General features: G+C 48.0%; 1 protein-coding gene across 1 annotated transcript in view; it reads right to left on the bottom strand.

The window, feature by feature from the left end:
- Positions 1-15,981, bottom strand: part of RAB7A (RAB7A, member RAS oncogene family) — a 72,664-nt gene extending 56,683 nt beyond the window's left edge. The window contains exon 1 of the mRNA XM_008260198.5: positions 15,801-15,981. The gene's annotated coding sequence lies outside the window, so the exon portion shown is untranslated. The remainder of the gene's footprint in view (positions 1-15,800) is intronic.
- Between the last annotated feature and the right edge of the window lie 3,459 nt (positions 15,982-19,440).

Genomic DNA, 19,440 nt, shown 5'->3' with positions numbered 1-19,440 from the left:
GAGTAAACCAGAGTATGGAAGATCTCTCTCTTTCTCTCTTTCAAAGAATATAGGTCTTTAAAAAGAAGGGAGGGAGCCGGCGCCGCGGCTCAATAGGCTAATCCTCCGCCTGCAGCACCAGCACACCAGGTTCTTGTCCCGGTCGGGGCACAGGATTCTGTCCGGTTGCTCCTCTTCCAGTCCAGCTCTCTGCTATGGCCCAGGAGTACAGTGGAGGATGGCCCAAGTCCTTGGGCCCTGCTCCCACATGGGAGACCAGGAGCAGCACCTGGCTCCTGCCTTCAGATCAGCGCGATGTGCCGGCCACAGCGGCCATTGGGGGTGAACAAACGGAAAAAGGAAGACCTTTCTCTCTGTCTACCCTGCCTGTCAAAAAAAAAAAAAAAAAAAAGAAGAAGAAGAAGAAGGGAGGGTGAGAGGGAGAGAGAAAACAAGGAAGGAGGGAAGGAAGGAAGCAAGCCAACAGTTAATTCTGTGTCTCAAAATACTAGTAGGGAGGCTGGCATTGTGGTGCAGTGGGTAAACCCTCTAGCTGTAACACGAGCACTCCATATGGGTGCCCATTCAAGGTTCAGCTGCTCCATTTCCAATGCAGCATGCTGCTAATGGCTTGGAAATAGTAGCTGAAGATGGCCCAAGTACTTGGGGCCCTGCCACCCACCACACCACACACAGGAGACCTAGATGAAACCCGTGGCTCCTGGCTTCTGCTGGCTCAGTCCTGGCCACTGGAGTCACTTGGGGAGTAAACCAGGGGGTGGAAGATCAGTCTCTGTCTCACCCCTTCTCTGTTAACTCTACCTTTCAAATCAATCAATCAATCAATTTTTAAAAAAATAGCTAGTAGAGAGGATTCTGAATGTTCCCAACACACATGATCATGTTTGCAGTTAATCTGATCATCACGTGTTTTACATATATACACATGCACACTTATTTATCAATTACGAATAAATATATACACAATTCTTTCTAAGCACTGAAAAAAAAAAAGATACTACTGGTCTTGCCATCATCAGGATTAAAGAGTCTTGTGTTCAGGCGTCTATTAGGGTCTTGTTGAGCACTTAGGGTCCCACACATCAGAGTGCTAGGATTCGATTCATGGCTCTGACTCCTGACTCCGGCTTCTAGCTAATGCACACACTGGGAGACAGCAGGGATGGCTCAGGTATTGGGTTCCTGCCACTCCTGAGGGGGACCTGGACTGAGTTCCTGGCTTCCGGCTTCAGCCTGGCCTAGCCATGACTGCTGCAGGCATTTTGGGGCAGATCAGCAGATGCGCGCCCTGCAAGCATGTGTGTGTGATTCGGAAATAGTTTTTTTTTTCCTTAAATGACCCATCTATCAATTTGGATTACCAGGTGCTAATTCCAGTCTCACTACTCTGGATACTAAGCATGTCCTATTATCTGTTTCCTCATTCAATGAAGGCAAATCAAATGCCACTTAGCTTGAATTTGTGAAGGTTAAGCAAAGTAACAGCTAAGCTCTATAAAGAGTCTGTTTCAATACAAACCTGGTTCCAGGTATTCAATTTCCAAGGGGAGGGAAAACCCAAAAGCAGTTTTCACAAAGAAGCTAAGTTCTTTGGAAAGCAATTCTGGTTAAGGGGACTTTGGTTCCCAGAATCAGCAGTTTCTTGAGTATGATGCTCCCACTGTTCAAGCTTTCTAAACTCAGGTACCAAACCAAAAGTTAAAGAGTTTTTAACAGGAGTCCAGAATAATGTCTTTTTCTTTTCTTCTCAGAGAAACTGGAAAGCAGACAGCTAGTAAAACAGTTACATAACAACTATTTTCAACAGCTCAAAGCTGTTGATATCAACCTAGATTATCTCAGGCATTTAATCAGTAAAACAGAACGCCCATAAACTGCTAGAGAAACCCACAAGGAGCTGCCTGGCTAACTACTTTCCTCCTTCCCTCCATACTCCACCTCCCTTTAACCCTTTGTTAAAGACACTGCTGAGGAAGCGCAGCAATTATATTCCAGTCTGATCTCTCAACATGTGTTTCTTCAGGCAAATTACAACACCAAAGTCATTCCTCATCCATGACTGGGTATCATCTGCCTTTCTCAACTTCACAGTTGTGAGGTTCAAGGGGGAGCATGCTCTGCCCAATCCAGCATTATGAAAGGACGCCCTGCTCTGTTAAACAGATTCTCCGACATGGCATTGCATGCCTGCCTTCCTCACTAGGAACTGGTCCCCATATATGTGAAGATACTTCCAAAGTTTGTGGGAAACTATAATTAAAAGTATATTACTGTGCAAAAAATTATTTCTAACAATAGAAAATGTGAAAAAAGTATGCACAGATTTGAAAAACTGCACGAAAATAAACATCTTTCATTTCCATTTTTCAATAGTCACACACTGGAGATACTACAATCCCTGCCTCCATTCATTTGCTGAGGTCATTTTCCCTCCCAGTATAATGGTTTTTCCCTCAGTATTAATTTTCCAAAAATCCACTAAGCACCTCCCTAACCAACCTAGTCTTCTAGCAACTCTAGTATTTTTAAAAAATACTTATTTATTTGTTTGAAAGTCAGAGTTAACACAGAGAGAAGGAGAGGCAGAGAGAGAGAGGTCTTCCATCTGCTGGTTCAATCCCCAATTGGCCCTGACAGTCAAAGCTGTGCCGATCCGAAACCAGGAACCAGAAGCTTCTTCTGGGTCTCCCATCAGGGTACAGGGGCTCAAGGACTTGGACCATCTTCCAATGCTTTCCCAGGCCACAGCAGAGAGCTGGATTGTAAGTGGAGCAGCCAGGACTCAAAGTGGTGCCCAAATGGGATGCCAGCACTGCCAGCGGTGGCTTTCCCTGCTACGCCACAGCGCCAGCCCCAGCTCTAGCATTTTCTTCAAGCTACTTTTTAAAAAATTTTATTTGAGGCCAGCGCCGCGGCTCAATAGGCTAATCCTCCGCCCGCAGCACTGGCACACTGGGTTCTAGTCCCGGTCGGGGGGGCCGGATTCTGTCCCAGTTGCCCCTCTTCCAGGCCAGCTCTCTGCTGTGGCCAGGGAAGGCAGTGGAGGATGGCCCAAGTCCTTGGGCCCTGCACCCCATGGGAGACCAGGATAAGTACCTGGCTCCTGCCATCAGATCAGTGCGGTGCGCTAGCCACAGCGCACTGGCCGCGGCGGTCATTGGAGGGTGAACCAACGGCAAAGGAAGACCTTTCTCTCTCTGTCTCTCTCTCACTGTCCACTCTGCCTGTCAAAAAAAAATTTTTTTTTATTTGAAAGCCAGAGAGACAGAGACAAACAGAAAGGGGTCTTCAATTTGTTGATTCACTTCCCAAATGCCCCCGACAGCTAGGGCTGGGCTGGAGACCCGACCATGCCCAAGCCAGAAGCCCACAACTCTATCCAGGTCTCCCACATGGACAGGCATCCACATACTTTAACCATCAACTACTGCCCCCACAGTGCACCTGAGCAGGAAACTAGACTTGGAAGTATAGCCAGGACTCATACCCAGGAGTTCCCATAAAGAATACAGGTGTCTCAAGCAGTGTCTTAGCCACTGTACCAAATGCCAACCCCAAAACTATTTTTATGATTCTCATCTGCCCTATTCTCATTTCTAAACCCCCAAGGCCCTTATTTTACATTCCTCAGCTGCCAGCACGTTTCCTTATAGCACACAATAAAAATCTGTCAACTGAACACAGATCATATAGTTTATCATTCAACAGAACTGGAAAATTTTTAAACAAAATTTAATTAATATTTCAAGATCTGCTCTAGACTAATGATTCATTATGCCTTTAAAGGGCTTTGTGCTGTGAGAAGCAACATCATATAATATTATTTCAACCAAACTGAGCCCTAAATTGAAAAAATTCAAGGTCACTCAGCCAATATCTTAGCACAAAACTGAGATGACCTAACATTCTAAGGACTCACGTTATCAAAGCAAAAATTGAATAAATAAATTTGATATGCCTAGATTTATCCCTCAGGTTTGTTTGTTTGTTTGTTTGTTTTTTAAGGAATTCTACCATCAGGAACAGATCCAGATTATAAGAGCAAACTAATCGACAAGGGCAACGATGTATGGATAACTGCTCACTCAATACACTGAAGCCACTCAGCTTTTCTAATCCCAATGGATGTAAACAGCATTTAAAAGAGGCAATTGCGGCTGGCTGGCGCCACAGCTCACTTAGCTAGTCCTCCACTTTAGGCGCCGGTACCCCGGGTTCTAGTCCCGGTTGGGGCACCGGATTCTGTCCCGGTTGCTCCTCTTCCAGTCCAGCTCTCTGCTGTGGCCCAGGAAGGCAGTGGAGGATGGCCTAAGTCCTTGGGCACTGCACCCGCATGGGAGACCAGGAGGAAGCACCAGGCTCTTGGCTTCGGATCAGCTCAGTGCGCCGGCCATAGCAGCCTTTTGGGGGGTGAACCAACAGAAAGAAAACCTTTCTCTCTCTCACTAACTCTGCCTTAAAAAAAAAAAAGGCAACTGCAAACTATCACATATTTTGCTCCAAGTATAATTTCTGCCATTCCCTCAAGACTTCCCTCCACTATTAAGGAAACAAACTGTACTACAGGGCCACAAAGAAATAAGCAGGGCCGGCTCTGTGATGTAGCAGGTAAAGCCACTACCACCTACATGGCAGACAAGGACAGAGCTCATGGTTTAGGGCTGGCCCAGACCTAGCTGCTACGGCCATCTGAAATCTGTCTCTCTCTCTGAGCTTTAATAAATAAATCTGGGGGGCGGGGACAGACTTCTACTAGAGAGGTTAAAATAAAGACAGAAAATAACAAGAGTCAGTAACAAAGTAGATTATTTGTAACTCACTTACTTTTGGAAGGAGCCTAAACAGAAACAACTTTGGCCAGCAAGACTTTTAGCCTAGAGGTTAAGATGTCCCTTGGGTGTGGGGTGGGGCTGGTCTGTGAGCAATTAAGTTGCAGCTGGGAAATCCACATCCCATACAGGAGCACCTGGTACAAGTCCTGGATACTCTGCTTCCTATCTAGCTTCCTGCGATCCTGTTAATGTGTACCCTGGCAGCAGGAAAATGGATGAAGTAATTGAGTCACTCACCAGGGAGACCTGGAATAAGAATTTTGGGCTCCTAGCTTTGGCCCCACCTAGCCCTGGCTGTAACTAGCATTTAGGGAGTAAAGTAACAGATGGAGGATCTCCCTCCATCTCTGAAATAAAATGAAAATTTTAAATATATATTTTTTAAAAATGCCAGTTAAGATCCTGGCATCATGCCCCACACTGCTCCGCCTGAGTTCGATGCCTAACTTTGGCTCCTAACTTCAGTCTCCTGCTTTCCAGACCCTGGGAGGCAGTGGTGATTACCGCAAGGGAAACCGGGTTCCTGCCGCTCACACAGGAGATTGAATTCCAGCTCCAAGCTTGGGCCTGCCCAACCATTTTTGGCATCTGGTGAGTGACCAGCAGATGGAAACTCTGCCTCTGCGCCTCTCAAATAAATAAATTAAAATAAAAAGTTTATAGTAGGGGCTGGTGCTGTGGTACAGCAGGTTAAAGCCACAGCCTGCAGCACCAGCATCCCATATAGGTGCTGCTTCGAGTCCCGGCTGCTCCATTTCCGATCCAGATCTCTGCTATGGCCTGGGAAAGCAGTAGAAGAGGGCCCAAGTCCTCAGGCCCCTGCACCCATGTGGGAGACCCAGAAGAAGCTCCTGGCTTCTGATCAACTCAGCTCTGGCCATTGCGGTCATTTGGGGAGTGAACCAGCACATGGAAGACCAATATCTCTCTTTCTCTGTCTCTCTCTTTCTCTCTGGCTCTACCTCTTTCAAACAGATAAATCTAAGAAAAAAAAAAAATTAAATGTTCTTTTAAAAAAATTGTGTATGCGAGGGAAGTGCATGGAAAACATAGTAGGAAACTTTGTGAAGATTCAAAAATATTTTGCACCAAAATAAACTTATTTTCATTTTATGTTTCCACAAATCTTTCAAAGTTCAAGGAGGTCATAGGAGTGGGCCCTAACTCAATATAACTGATGTCTATGAGGAAAGGAAAACAGGACACTGACACCGGGAAGAAAAGGCAGCCTAACAAGCCAAGCGGAGGCTTCTGAAGAAGGCACACCTCCCAATACATGAGTCTCAGACTTTCAGCCTCCAGACTATGAAAAAACAGGTTTCAGATGGGTAGCCCATTCAGGGGATGCCATTTGTTGAAGCAGTCCTAGCAAATGAACACAGACACATACCCTACAACTCAGCCTTTCTACCTAACACACACCTGATCTATCGCATAATGGAACCAGGCTACTGATAAACAGACTTTAAAAAAATCTATTTGAGAGGCCAGCACTAAGGCACAGCGGGTAAAGCTGCTTCCTACAGACAGTACCAGCATCCCATATGGCCGTTCTACTTCCAATCCAACTCCCTGCTAACACGCCTGGGAAAGCAGAAGATGGCCAAAGAATTTGGGCCCCTACACCAAAGTGGGAGACCTGGAAGAAGCTCCTGGCTCCTGACTTTGATTCCGTCTAGCTCTGGCAGCCATTTGGGGAGTGAACCAACGGATCAAGTATACTCTCTCACCCCCTCTCTTCTAACTGTTGCTTTCAAATAAATAAATAATTTTTTAAAAACCTACTTAAGAGAGAACAAGCTTCCTTCTGCTAGTTCATTCCCCCAAATGCCCATGATGGCTGGAGCTGGGCCAGGCCAAAGCCAGGACCTCAATTTAGGTCTCCCGCAACAGTGGCAGGGAACCAACTACTTGAGTCATTACTTGCTGCCCCCCAGGGTCTACATTAGGAAGAAGCCGAAGCTAAGACTGGGATCCAGGTACTCCAATATGGGACATGGGCATCTTAACTAGGCTAAGCTCCCACCCCTGAGCAAGGAAAATGGAATTACAACTGCAGACAGCAACACAAAGTCTCACAACCAACAGTGAGTCAAAGAAACCAGTAAATCTTTTCACACAAAGTCGAATCAGGGAAAAATTAGCCTATAGCACTGTAAGTCATCACATTGATTACCCAGGGGTAGGGGGACAATAATGACTTGGAGACACATTGGGCTTCTGAGTTTAGAAAAGTTCTACAAACTTCACTTTTTTGTGCACCTGTCTGCATGCATGTTTACAAAAATACAGAAACGACAAATTACTTAAAAATAAGACAACACTTGTACAGTGTTACCATGTCAAATAAATCTTATTCTGGAGCTGGATGCACCCCATTTTTCACAAAACATTTAAAACAGAAACCTAGTTCAGGGGCCGGCACTGCAGCCTAGTGGGTAAAGCCCCAGCCTGCTGCACCAGCATCCCATATGGACACCAATTCGAGTCCCGGCTGCTCTACTTCCAAACCAGTTCTCTCCTATGGCCTCGGCGAGCAAGAGAAAATGGCCCAATTCCTTGGGCCCCTGCACCCATGTGGGAGACCCAGAAGCTCCAGGCTCCTGGCTTCTGATCAACTCAGCTCTGGCCACTGCAGTCATTTGGGGAGTGAACCAGCACATGGAAGACCTCCCTCTCTTTCTCTCTCCTTGCCTGCAACTCTTTCAAATAAGTACATCTTAAAAATGTAAATAAATAAAAGCTAGTGCCATGACCCAATGTTTCCTATCATGAACTATCCACTGGGGAAGGCATCTCAAGGCAAAGAATCAAGAGTGTCCTATCAACTACAAGGTTCAATTTTCACACCACTTCTAGAGAGGATCACATTTCATTAAAGAAAGGTATTTAACTATAATCCAGGGCCACACTGTGTCACAGTGGGCTAAGCTGCCACTTGCAATGCCCAAGAGCATTCCATCTGGTGCCGGTTCAAGTCTCGGCTGCTCCACTTCCTATCGTGCTCCCTACTAACGTGCCTGAGAAAGTAGCAGATGGCCCAAGCCAAGAGCTTGGGCCCCTGCCATCCACTTGGGAGACCCATATGAAATTTCAGGCTCCTGGCTTTGCCCTGGCCCAACCTTGGCTGTTGCAGTCATCTGGGGAGTAAACCATTGGATTAAGATATTCTCTCATATTCATTCTCTCTCTCAACTGTGTCTTTCCAATAAATAAGTCATTTAAAAAAATGCAGGGCTAGGGCCAGTGCTATAGCATAGCAGATAAAGCCACCACCTACAGAGCCAGTATCCCATATGGGCTCCAGTTTGAGTCCCAGCGGCTCTACTTCCAATCCAGCTCTCTGCTATGGCCTGGGAAAGCAGAGGAAGATGGCCTACCCTGAACCCAAGTGGGAGACCTGGAAGAAGCTCCTGGCTCCTAGCTTCAGATCAGCGCTGCTCTGGCCATTGCAGCCATATGGGGAGCAAACCAGCAGATGGAAGACCTCTCTCTGTCTCTCTGCCTTTCTGTAACTCTGCCTTTCAAATAAATAAATAAATAAATCTTAAAAATATGTAATAATAATAAAGTATACATTCAAAGAAAGAAAATGATCAGTTAAATATCTGAGTGGTAAATCACAAATTTTTCCTCCTTATACTTTATTTTCCTAGCTTTTATTTTTTAATTGCTATTAAAGAACCAGTTTAATAATCAGTGGGAGATTTGTTATCAATTTTTACAAGGGGGCTAATGCTGAAGCCTTCAGGGCAGTCTTTTATTTTTTAGGGTATTCTTACATAAGGGAAAGAGCAGGATGGTGCATCAGTAAAACCACTGAGCTGGATTTCTGCAGAGTAAATTCGCATCCTGGTCAGGCCACTGGGCACCCAGTCTCAGCTAATCTTAGGCAGTCAGTCGCTGTGAGCACCAAATGAAACCATGTGTCTGTTAAGTGGAAGCACTACACAAATACTTAAAAGCAACTGGAGGAAAATGTTGTAGAGGAAGGTTTCTACCCAATGTTTTAACAACCATCAAAATGAATGGTACAGGTTAGACGATTCAAGCGTGGCTCTAAACCTGTGGGTTGCTTAGGTGGCCCAGAATTCTATAGAGGTCCCCAGATATTTGGAAGCACAAACTAAATACCATATGGAAGAGGCACTGTTTTTCATAAAGTATATGCTGGGTTTTTACAGGCTAATTAATGGTTTTGTCATTAAGTACTGTCAAATAACTCAAACTAAAAAGTTTATCAAATAAAAGAGCAGCTGTTCAATCATTTGGGGTGCCAGTGCTGTGGCTCAGCAGGTTAAAGCCAGGGCCTGCAGTGCCGGCATCTCATATGCACACCAGTTCGAGTCCTGGCTGCTCCACTTCCAATCTAGCTCCCTGCTAAGATGCCTGGGAAAGCCGTGGAAGACAGCCCAAGTGCTTGGGCCCTTGCACCCATGTGGGAGACCCAGTAGAAGCTCCTGGCTCCTAGTTTTGGCCTGGGCCATTCCTGGCTGCTGTGGTCTTTTGGGGAGTGAACCAGCAGATGGAAGAAATAAATCTTAAAAAAAAAAAAAAAATCACTTGGGACATTTGTATCCCTTTTAGAGTTCCTGGTTTTCAGTTCCGGCTCTGCTCCCAATTCCAGCTTTCTGCTAACGTGCACGTTGGATGGCAGCAAGTGATCGCTTAAGTACAAGAGGAGATCCAGACAGAACTCCTGGCTTCAGCCTGGCCTGGCCCCGGCTGTTGTACACATCTGACAAAATTTGAGATGTGATGGGGCCAGCGCTGTGGTGCAGTGGGCTAACGCCCTGGCCTGAAGCGCTAGCATCCCATATGGGTGCCGGGTTCTAGTCCCGGTTGCTCCTCTTCCAGTCGCTCCCCTTCCAGTCCGGCTCTCTGCTGTGGCCCGGGAAGGCAGTGGAGGATGGCCCAAGTGCTTGGGCCCTGCACTCGCGTGGGAGACCAGGAGGAAGCACCTGGCTCCTGGCTTCGAATCAGCGCAGCGCACTGACCACAGCGGCCATTTGGGGAGGGAACCAGCGGGTGGAAGACCTCTCAATCTGTCTCTCTGGCTCTGCTTCGCTCTGTAACTCTGTCTTTCAAATAAATAAAATAAATCTTAAAAAAATTTTTTTTTAATTTGAGGTGTGAACCAGCAGATGGAAAAATCCATCTCTCTGCCTTTCAACAGCAAAAAGTAAATGGAAATCAACTTTTTTATTATATTTACAAAGACTGGAAAATAGTAGCACAGCTATTTACTTCACTCAGTAATTTTTTTTTTTTTTTTTGACAGGCAGAGTGGACAGTTAGAGAGAGAGACAGAGAGAAAGGTCTTCCTTTTGCCATTGGTTCACCCTCCAATGGCCACCACGGCTGGCACGCTGCGGCCAGCGCACCGTGCTGATCCGAAGGCAGGAGCCAGGTGCTTCTCCTGGTCTCCCATGCGGGTGCAGGGCCCAAGCACTTGGGCCATCCTCCACTGCCTTCCCGGGCCACAACAGAGAGCTGGCCTGGAAGAGGGGCAACTGGGAAAGAATCCGGCGCCCTGACCGGGACTAGAACCCGGTGTGCCGGCGCTGCTAGGTGGAGGATTAGCCTATTGAGCCGCGGCGCCGGCCCATACTCAGTAATTTTTAAAAGACTCCTGAACTGAGATGGCTAAGCTTCCTGAACACCAACAGGAAGCAGCACACCTTCTTCACTTAAAAGGCTGATGGCAAACAGAACAGAGGCCCTCCTTCACTCTCTGGGACCAGCCACACAAACAAGACCATTTGAGAGCCAAGCAAGGCTACAGGACTCCTCATACACGCCCAGGGCCCCAGGCTGCCCATCAGATGCTTCTTTAGATTTGCTCTGTCCCAACAGCAGGAAGTTCAAGGAAATGGACAACACAATCAGGCATCCTGATTGCCACAGCAAATGTGACATCACCAACACAGAGAGCCCCAGGCAGGGCTCCTGGCCTCAAGCTCTTTCGCATATCATCTTCAGGCAAACAAACTGCCTGTCACCACTGGAACCAACTCACAAGCTTTCTTCTTCCCTCAGCGAGACATTTTGTAAGCAGCTTTTCTCAAAACTGGTTCTGAAATTACAACGTGGGATACTAAAACTGAAACCAGTCAGGTATTGCTAAAAAGCCTGCTTTGATTTCACCACTTCATGTCTACCTTTCATTCACAAATCACACTACCATATCACCCTTAAGAGTTAAAAAAAAAAAAGTTTTAAAAACAAAAATGGAAACCATTTTTCTGTATTTAATGCTGCATGTGTGAAGGCAAAAACAGAACACAGGGAAAATGTGACAGCAAACTACTGAACAGACCAACACGCTGCAAAATATTTTGCAGCAAATTACAACAAAACAGAGATCTATTAGATGGCATTAACAGATGAGTATTTAATAACACATAGGAATGGATGCCTGAGAATACAACGGCAACTTTATATGGGAGACGGGAATTAGCAGAAAGCCAACAGCCAAAACAGGGTGGGGGAGGAGCACCTCATTTCTAGAGCTTCAGTCCGCATCAGATGACATCAGTGCCAACGAGAACCACAGTTGCAGCCTTAATCAGGAAGACTCCTCCTCCTCCTCAAGTCCCCAAGAACACCTTGACTACAGCTCCCAGTCCAATGTCTGGTCAACTCTATCTCAGCCACAGGAGTATTTATTGAATTATATGGAGAGTCAGACAATTTATCATTGGGAAAATGGTTAAATATCTATATGCCAAACCTCAGAGAGAAACTCTGCACAAGATGATTGTCATACATGTGTGAACTGGATTTGTTAAATCTGTGCATGGAAAGGTAACTGCTAAACGTAAGAGCAAAAAAGCTCCAATTTCTTTGAACGCTCATTAAAAGCTAATCAACCAAAACATCCGCTTCGCTAGGTGGCAGGGCAGAGAGGGGATTGCCAGCCACCCCTCACAATAAAGTATTGCTCTTTGATTATGGATTTCGAAGCCTTAGGCAGAGTAGGCACAGAAAGAACAAGGAAAAATAATGCCCCAAGTGTTTGCTAACAATAACCCAGAGGGACATGCTAATAAAACTTCTTAGGGTGCCTTCCCGTCCACTCCACCCTATTTGTTAACTTTGGTAGTTCCAGCACAAACAGAAAAGCCACTTCCCACTCTCCGCTTTAAAGGCACGAGGAACAGGGTGGCATGGGGCTCTGATTTAGAGTGGGTACATCACTACGACTGCTAGGAGCTGTATTAAGTAAGCCTCCTTGTTAACTAAGGAAAAACTCCACTGTGTCCAAAGTGCCTGTGCTTAAAGTCACTGCAGTGCAATGTAATGACACTATCACGGACGTCCATGACAGTGAACAAAAAAAGGTCACAAGAGCAAAATGAGAGACAAGTTTAATGTTGAAGGTCTCTTCAAAAGACATGATAAATTCAAAAACATAATACTACCTTCTACAGCCTTTCAAAATCAAACCATACAAACGCTACTGTTAAAATGAACCGTCTCCGTGCCGGTGCTGTGTGCAGCACATAAAGCTGCTGCCTGCAGTGCCAGCAACCCACATGGACGCCGGTTCAAGTCCCCCCAGCTCCACTTCTGATCTAGCTCCCTGCTGATGGCCTGGGAAACCAGCGGAGGCTGTCCCAAGTGTTTGGGCCCCTGCACCCACATGGGAGATCTGAAAGAAGCTCCTGGTTCCTGGCTTTTGATCAGCCTAGCTCCAGTCAATAGGGGAGTGAGCCAAGTGGACAGAAGATCTCTCCCTCTAACTCTGCCTTTCGAATAAATAAATCTTTAAAAATAAAGTTTCAGGGACAAGTGGTATCGTGGTGTACCGGGTTAAGCCTCTGCTTAGCATATCCACATCCCATAATGGAGTGCCTGGTTCATCTGTCTCCAACTGCTTCTGATTCGGCTTCCTGTTAACGTACCTGACAGGCAGCAGAGAACAGCTGATGTATTGAGTCCCTGCCACAGGAGGTGCAGGTGGATTCCCCGGCTCCTAGCTTTAGCTTGGCCCAGACCTGGCTTCGGCAGGTAGTGACTCAACGAACGGAAGATCAACCTCTGTCTTTGTCACTGTGCCATTTTTTTAAATATGCTTTTTAAAATTTCATTTATTTGAAAGGCAGAGTTACAGAGAGAGAGAGAGAGAGATCTTAGATCTGCTGGTTCATTCCCTAAATAGCAGCAATGGCTGGAGGCTGCCAAGCTGAAGCCAGGAGCCAGGAGCTTCTTGGTCTCCCACATGGGTGGCAGGGGCCCAAACATCTGGGCCATCTTCCACTGCTTTTCCAGGTGCATTACCAGGAAGCTAGGTCAGAAGTGGAGCAGCTGGACTTGAATCAGCACTCACATGGTATGCTGGAGTCAAAGGTGGCAGCTTAACCCACTGTGTCACACAATGAGAAGTCCATCATTCCACCTTTAAATAAATCAACAAACTTCTTTTTAAAAAAACAAACGCCTTAAATTTAGCTAGAACACTAGACTGCTTGGATCACAAGTTCATACGCAGAAATGAGAACTCTCTTCCCAAAAGCCTCAAGTTCTACTGCCAAGGTACTCCACAGCAGAATTCCATTTAAAATTCCTTGAGAACCAGAACCTTGCCCATCCACCTGTGTCAATGTCCAGCAATATGCTGATACAGGGTAGATACTCAAAACATTTGATGAATGAATGAAAAAGTGCTTATCCTTACTCTCCATTTTATTTTATTTTATTTTTTAAATTTATTTGACAGGTAGAGTTATGGACAGTGAGAGAGAGACAGAGAGAAAGGTCCTCCTTCTGTTGGTTCACTCCCCAAATGGCCACCATGGCCGGCGCTGGGCTGATTCCAAGCCAGGAGCCTCCTCCTGGTCTCCCATGCGGGTGCAGGGGCCCAAGCACTTGGGCCAGCCTCCACTGCCCTCCCAGGTCACAGCAGGGAACTGGACTGGAAGAGGAGCAACTGGGACTAGAAGCCGGAGCCCATATGGGATGCCGGCGCCACAGGCAGAGGATTAACAAAGTGAGCCACGGTGCCAGCCCCCCTTACTCTCTTCTAAACTCAAAACATTGTACAAGGCTACAGCACTTACTACTCACCTAAATATATCAGCCTGGGGAGCAAAGTTTTTTGTTTTTTGTTTGTAAAAAAAAAAAAAAAAAAAAAAAAAAAAAAAAAACAAAAAAACAAAGGACAAATTCGAATCCTTGGAGGTTGTGAGCACTACCCTTTAGCTTGGACTGTATCTTCAGAGAGGTAATCCTAACTCGCTTCCCAGTTCTTGGACTCCAATCTGAACAAACCCTCCCAAGTCTGAAGAGAGAAATACACTAAGAGGAGACTTTATTAATCCATGGAGAGAAGTCATGCGTCTCATCAGCTGCTTGTCACAAGGAAGAGACAAGAGCCTGTTCTTTTGGGATCCAAAGATGCAATATTTTCAACAGAAAAGAACCAACGAGATGGACACCCACCAACTAAGGTCCTAAGAGAGGTCCACACGGCAGGTTTGACACCTCAATCAACCTAAGATGTAAGTCACAAAATTTTCCAAACCTCAGGTAAGTACACTGCCAGAATTCAAGAGCTCCTAATTTAATGACACAATCTTAACTAGTCTCAACTGCAACAGAATGTGACCTAAGGTAGTAAGGCTACCAGACACGCGTTCAAACGGCATCGCCAGAAAGGAGGTGGAGGGAGACAGAGCAGACACCAGGTGGCAAAAAGTAAAAATCGCAAGCTTTCGGGGCACTGGACCGCGCCGCAACTCTAAAACGGAGGAGAGCCTTAAGGGGCCTGAAGGCTGGGGCTTGCATCTCTGCTCGGCAACTTGCTAGCCCCATGATCGACAACAAACTACCTAGCGTCTGTGTTCTTCGAGCTTCCTGACCCTCACCACGGCGGTCGCGATTCAGAGGCCCGCTCAGGGGCCAGGGCTGCGGCTCAGCGGGTCAAGAGCTGCCTCCACCCGAGCGCCAGTTCCGTGCCAACGCGCCTGGGAACGCAGATGACCACCCAAGCACTTGCGCCCCTGCCACCCAGGGAGGAGACCAGGACGGAGTTTCTGGCTCCTGGCTTCACCCCGGCTGCTGCAGGCATCTGGGGAGCGAACCAGACGATGGGAGCTGGCGCGCGCTCTCCCCTCCGCCTCCGTCACTCTTTCAAATAAATACATTTTTTAAAAAGAAGACTGCTGAGAGAATTAAACATAATCCGTGCCAAGGCCGTGCCACCCAGCCCAACGCACGGTCAACGCTCAGATGTCCGCCGTGTACTCAACAACCCCACTCCACCGCCCGCCGGGAGACGGGCTAAACAGAGCACCTGGCCGGCCGGACACCGCCGCAATTCAACACTTCTACTGCCAACCACCGCCTTTTCGCCGGCAGGTTTTCAAACTTTCGGCATTTACGTGACAGCTTCGGACGCGTCCTGGAGCCAGAGGCGTCTCACATGCACACGAGTGTCAGCGAGCCCCGCGCACGGGCCCTGACTCACGGCCTGACTCAGTGGCCGTCAGGGCACCTGCCCCACTACCAGGGGCGCACGGAACAGGGCTCGGCCCTGGCGCCCGCCCCCGAGGCCCGCGCGGTCCGCGGCGCCGGCCCTGCGTCCCGGGACACGGCCGCGGGCGGGGTCCGCTCCGACACCGGCCAGTGCGCCGCTCCAGGAACTCCACCGGCCGCGGGGCCGCCGCGCCGCAGGACGCCTTCCCGGTCTCCGGTCTCGGCGCGAACCAGTAAACAAGGAGTCCGCGAACGGCGGTCCGGGGTCGGCAGCCCAGCCAGAGGTCACACCCGGCGACCTCTGACCTCTCCCCGGCCGGGCGCGGCCCGGGCCAGCTCCTGGGGGACTAAGCAACTTCGACATCGCCCGCGAGGTCCGGCCCGGGACCGGGCCCGCCCCGGGCAGGGAGGACGAGAGGCCCTGGTGACTGCCGGGGCTGAGGAGGGGGATGGGGCCAGGCAGCCGGCCGGGCTGGGCCCGCTGCTTACCGCGGCCGCTGCGCTGGGAGCTCCGGGCCGGGCGCGTCTCGAAAGCTCCAGACGACGAGGAGACGCAACGGAGTACAAAGGCACGCAAGTCCAGGTTCCGGTACACCGCACGCTCGGGCGCTCTCCAAGCCTCCAACCCCGCCGCTGCTGCCGCCGCCGCCTCGGGCTTTATGGCCAAGACTCCGGCCCCGCTCCCACTTCCGCCACTGCCGCCGCCCCGAGCGGAAGTACCTGTCACGAGACACTCGACGCCCTGGCTGCGGGGGCGGAGCCCCGCCTCACCCCTGCGTCACGTTCCGGCCGCCCCGGGCCGAGCCTGGAGTGCGTGGTGCAAACATGTCTGCTCTCCTATGGTTGTCGCCATCTTTGAGGCCCGTGCAGGGAGCAGGACGACGCCAGGCTCGACCCACAAACGAATTTCTCAGCCGTCCCTCGTTACCCCAAAATAAAGAATGCCGGGGAAAGAGGGCGAGGGCAAACTAGCCCTTACAGTAGTGTCTTTGTCCAGAAGACACTGAACCAGCCAAGTAGTCCTGTGCGCTGAGTGCCCTAAGGTTTATAAAGCCAAGGCTGGAGAACATGGAGTAGTGAGACAAGCTGGTGTGCCTTGACGGGCTCAGCAAAGACAGGCAGTCACATTTACTAAGCACCGACTGAGCACGTGTACTACACTTTTATTTTTATTTGAGTGACACGAACAAAGGGGTCCCATCTCCTGGTTCACTCCCCAAATGCCCACGAGGGCCAGGGCTGAAAGCCAGGACGCAGTCCTCAAGGACACAATCCATGCCTCCTATGTGGGTGGCAAGAACCCAGCCATTGAAGCCATCACCTCTGCCTCCCAGGGTCTTCATTGGCAGCAAGCTGCAGCCAGGAATGGAACTCTGGTACTCTGATAGAGGAGGTGGTATCTTTTTTAAAAATCTATTTATATGAAGGACAAAGTGACAGAGAGAGAGAGATGTCTTTCATCCACTGGTTCACTCCCCAAATGGTTGCAATAGCCAGGTCTGAGGCAGAGTGAGGCTGGCAGCCAGGAGCCCCATCCTAGTCTCCCACATTGGTGGCAAGAGCCCCAGTACTTGTACCCCATCTTCCACTGTCTGCACAGGAAGCTGGATGGGAAACAGGGCAGTTGGGATTCAAATCAGCATTCTGATATGAGATGCTGGCAATACAAGCAAGAGGTGGCTTAACCAGATACACAACACCCACCAACTCTGGGATACGGACATCGCAACTACAGGCTAAACTGTTCCCTGTACTACACCTTTGAGTTCTCTGCATTTGTCTCTACTTTAACCATTTAATGAAAATTATCACCATGTCAATGGGAAAAGGCTGTGTAAAAAGGTTAATGTAAGGTGTAGTCATGGCAGAATATGGCTGACCTAAAACAGGGAGACAACCCCAGTGACCTTACTGAGTCTTGGGAAGTGTTTCAAAGTGGTCAAATGCCAGTATGAATTTATGTACTCATAACAATAATTTTTTATTTATCACTACACAGTGAAATGTCACTGGACACAGTGACATGACCTGAAAAGGTAAGCAGGGGAGAGATGGGCAAATTTCTTACAGATTAGAGATTACTTTCTTTAGAACATGATTGATTACAAACATCATTTCGAAAAAAAAGAGGCTATTGATTAATTGTTTAATGTTTATTTTTATTTACTGGAAAGGCAGAGCATTAGAAAGAAAGATTAAAAGGGAGAGATCTTCCATCTGCTGGTTCATTCTCAAATGCCACAGCAGCTGGGCTGAAGCCAGGAGCAGAGAACTTCATTCAGGTCTCCCACATGGGTGGAAGAGCCTCAAGCACTTAAGCCATCTTCTGTTGCCTCCCAGAATGTATTAGCAGGAAACTGGATCAGAAGCAGAGTAGCTGGGACTCAAACCAGCACTCTGATATGTGATGCAGCATCCCAAGCAGCTGTATAACCCTGCAGCACCACAATGTCCACCCTGGTTAATTTTTAAAAGGAAATTTCTGGTGGCTGGCATTGTGGTATAGCAGGTAAAGCCACTGCTTGCAGTGCCAGTATCCCATATGGGTGCTGGTTTGAGTCCCAGCTGTTCCATTTCTGATCCAGCTCTCTGCTATGGCCTGGGAAAGCAGTGGAATATGGCCTAAATCCTTGGGCCCCTGCACGCACATGGGAGACCCAGAAGAAGCTCCTGGCTCCTGGCTTCAGATCAGCTCAGCTCTGGCCGCTGGGGAGTGAACCAGCAGAGGGAAGACCTCTCTCTGCATCTCTGTAACTCTGCCTTTCAAATAAATAAATAAATCTCTCTCTAAAAAAAAAAGAAATTTCTGGGAATAGATGAGATAGATGAGGAATGTATAGTTAAAAAACTAAGAATTACGCAAGGTTGTCCCAGATGGTTAAGACAAAACACAGTCTGTGTGCACATCACCCAAGTCAAACTGACCTGGTGAGTAAGATTAAAAGCCTTGTCCAGACACTCCTCTGTAGGAGTTTCTCTAGCATACTTCGCAGGCTTTTTAGAGTCAGCTTATTCTCACTGTTTTACAAAGAAGGAACCAAGATCCAGCGCTGAAAGCTAGCTCACATAATAAATGGTTAAGCCAGGAGATGAACCAAGGTCTGTATGATATCAATGTGTGTGTGACCTTTCTACTAGACTGCAAATGACTGCACCAATTATCCAGCTGAATGATAGTGACACAGAAGCAAATTAGACATTACCGGATTGCTTTGCCTGGTGGAAGACATAATCCAACGAAAAGTAAAAGAGCTAAAGGCTCCCTGAACTTACTATTACAAGAGACACAATAAAGATAGATTTGACACAGGTCCCACAAGTGTGGCTCAGCCTCCAGATACCAGTCCCATCTGAACATATCAAGATCCACTCAGAAATTTTTATCTCCATCTTCAACAATACCCTCTTAGAATATTTTTCTTATTTGACTCATGAAAACTCCATTGGTTCCACTGTTCCATCCAAACAGCTTTGGAATCATTCTGAACTCCTGTAGTAGGTTGAACAGTGACCACAGAAAATATATGTCCCAGGCCGGCGCCGCGGCTCACTAGGCTAATGCTCCGCCTTGCGGCGCCGGCACACCAGGTTCTAGTCCCGGTCGGGGCGCCGGATTCTGTCCCGGTTGCCCCTCTTCCAGGCCAGCCTTCTGCTGTGGCCAGGGAGTGCAGTGGAGGATGGCCCAGGTGCTTGGGCCCTGCACCCCATGGGAGACCAGGATAAGCACCTGGCTCCTGGCTCCTGCCATCGGATCAGCGCGGTGCGCTGGCCGCAGCGCACCGGCCGCGGCGGCCATTGGAGGGTGAACCAACGGCAAAGGAAGACCTTTCTCTCTGTCTCTCTCTCTCACTGTCCACTCTGCCTGTCAAAAAAATAAATAAATAAATAAAAAATTAAAAAAAAATTAAAAGAAAAAAAAAGAAAATATATGTCCCATATCTCAGAAGCTGCATGTGACTTGGTTTGGGAAAAGGGTTTTGGCAGGTGTAAAGATCTCAAGATGAGATCATTCTGGATTATTTAGGTGGGCCTAAATCCAATGACAAGCATCCTTATAAGAGACCCAGAGAAGAGACTCATTGAAAAATCTATGTGCAGATGGAGTCAGAGCAGATTCAGTAGCGAAAAG

This window comes from Oryctolagus cuniculus, chromosome 10, assembly GCF_051225735.1.
Source record: "Oryctolagus cuniculus isolate XC-2025 breed Fujian yellow rabbit chromosome 10, ASM5122573v1, whole genome shotgun sequence".
Classification (NCBI taxonomy): Eukaryota; Metazoa; Chordata; class Mammalia; order Lagomorpha; family Leporidae; genus Oryctolagus; species Oryctolagus cuniculus.
The sequence above is the reverse complement of the archived record's forward strand: the minus strand, read 5'-3'. Positions and strand labels throughout refer to the sequence as shown.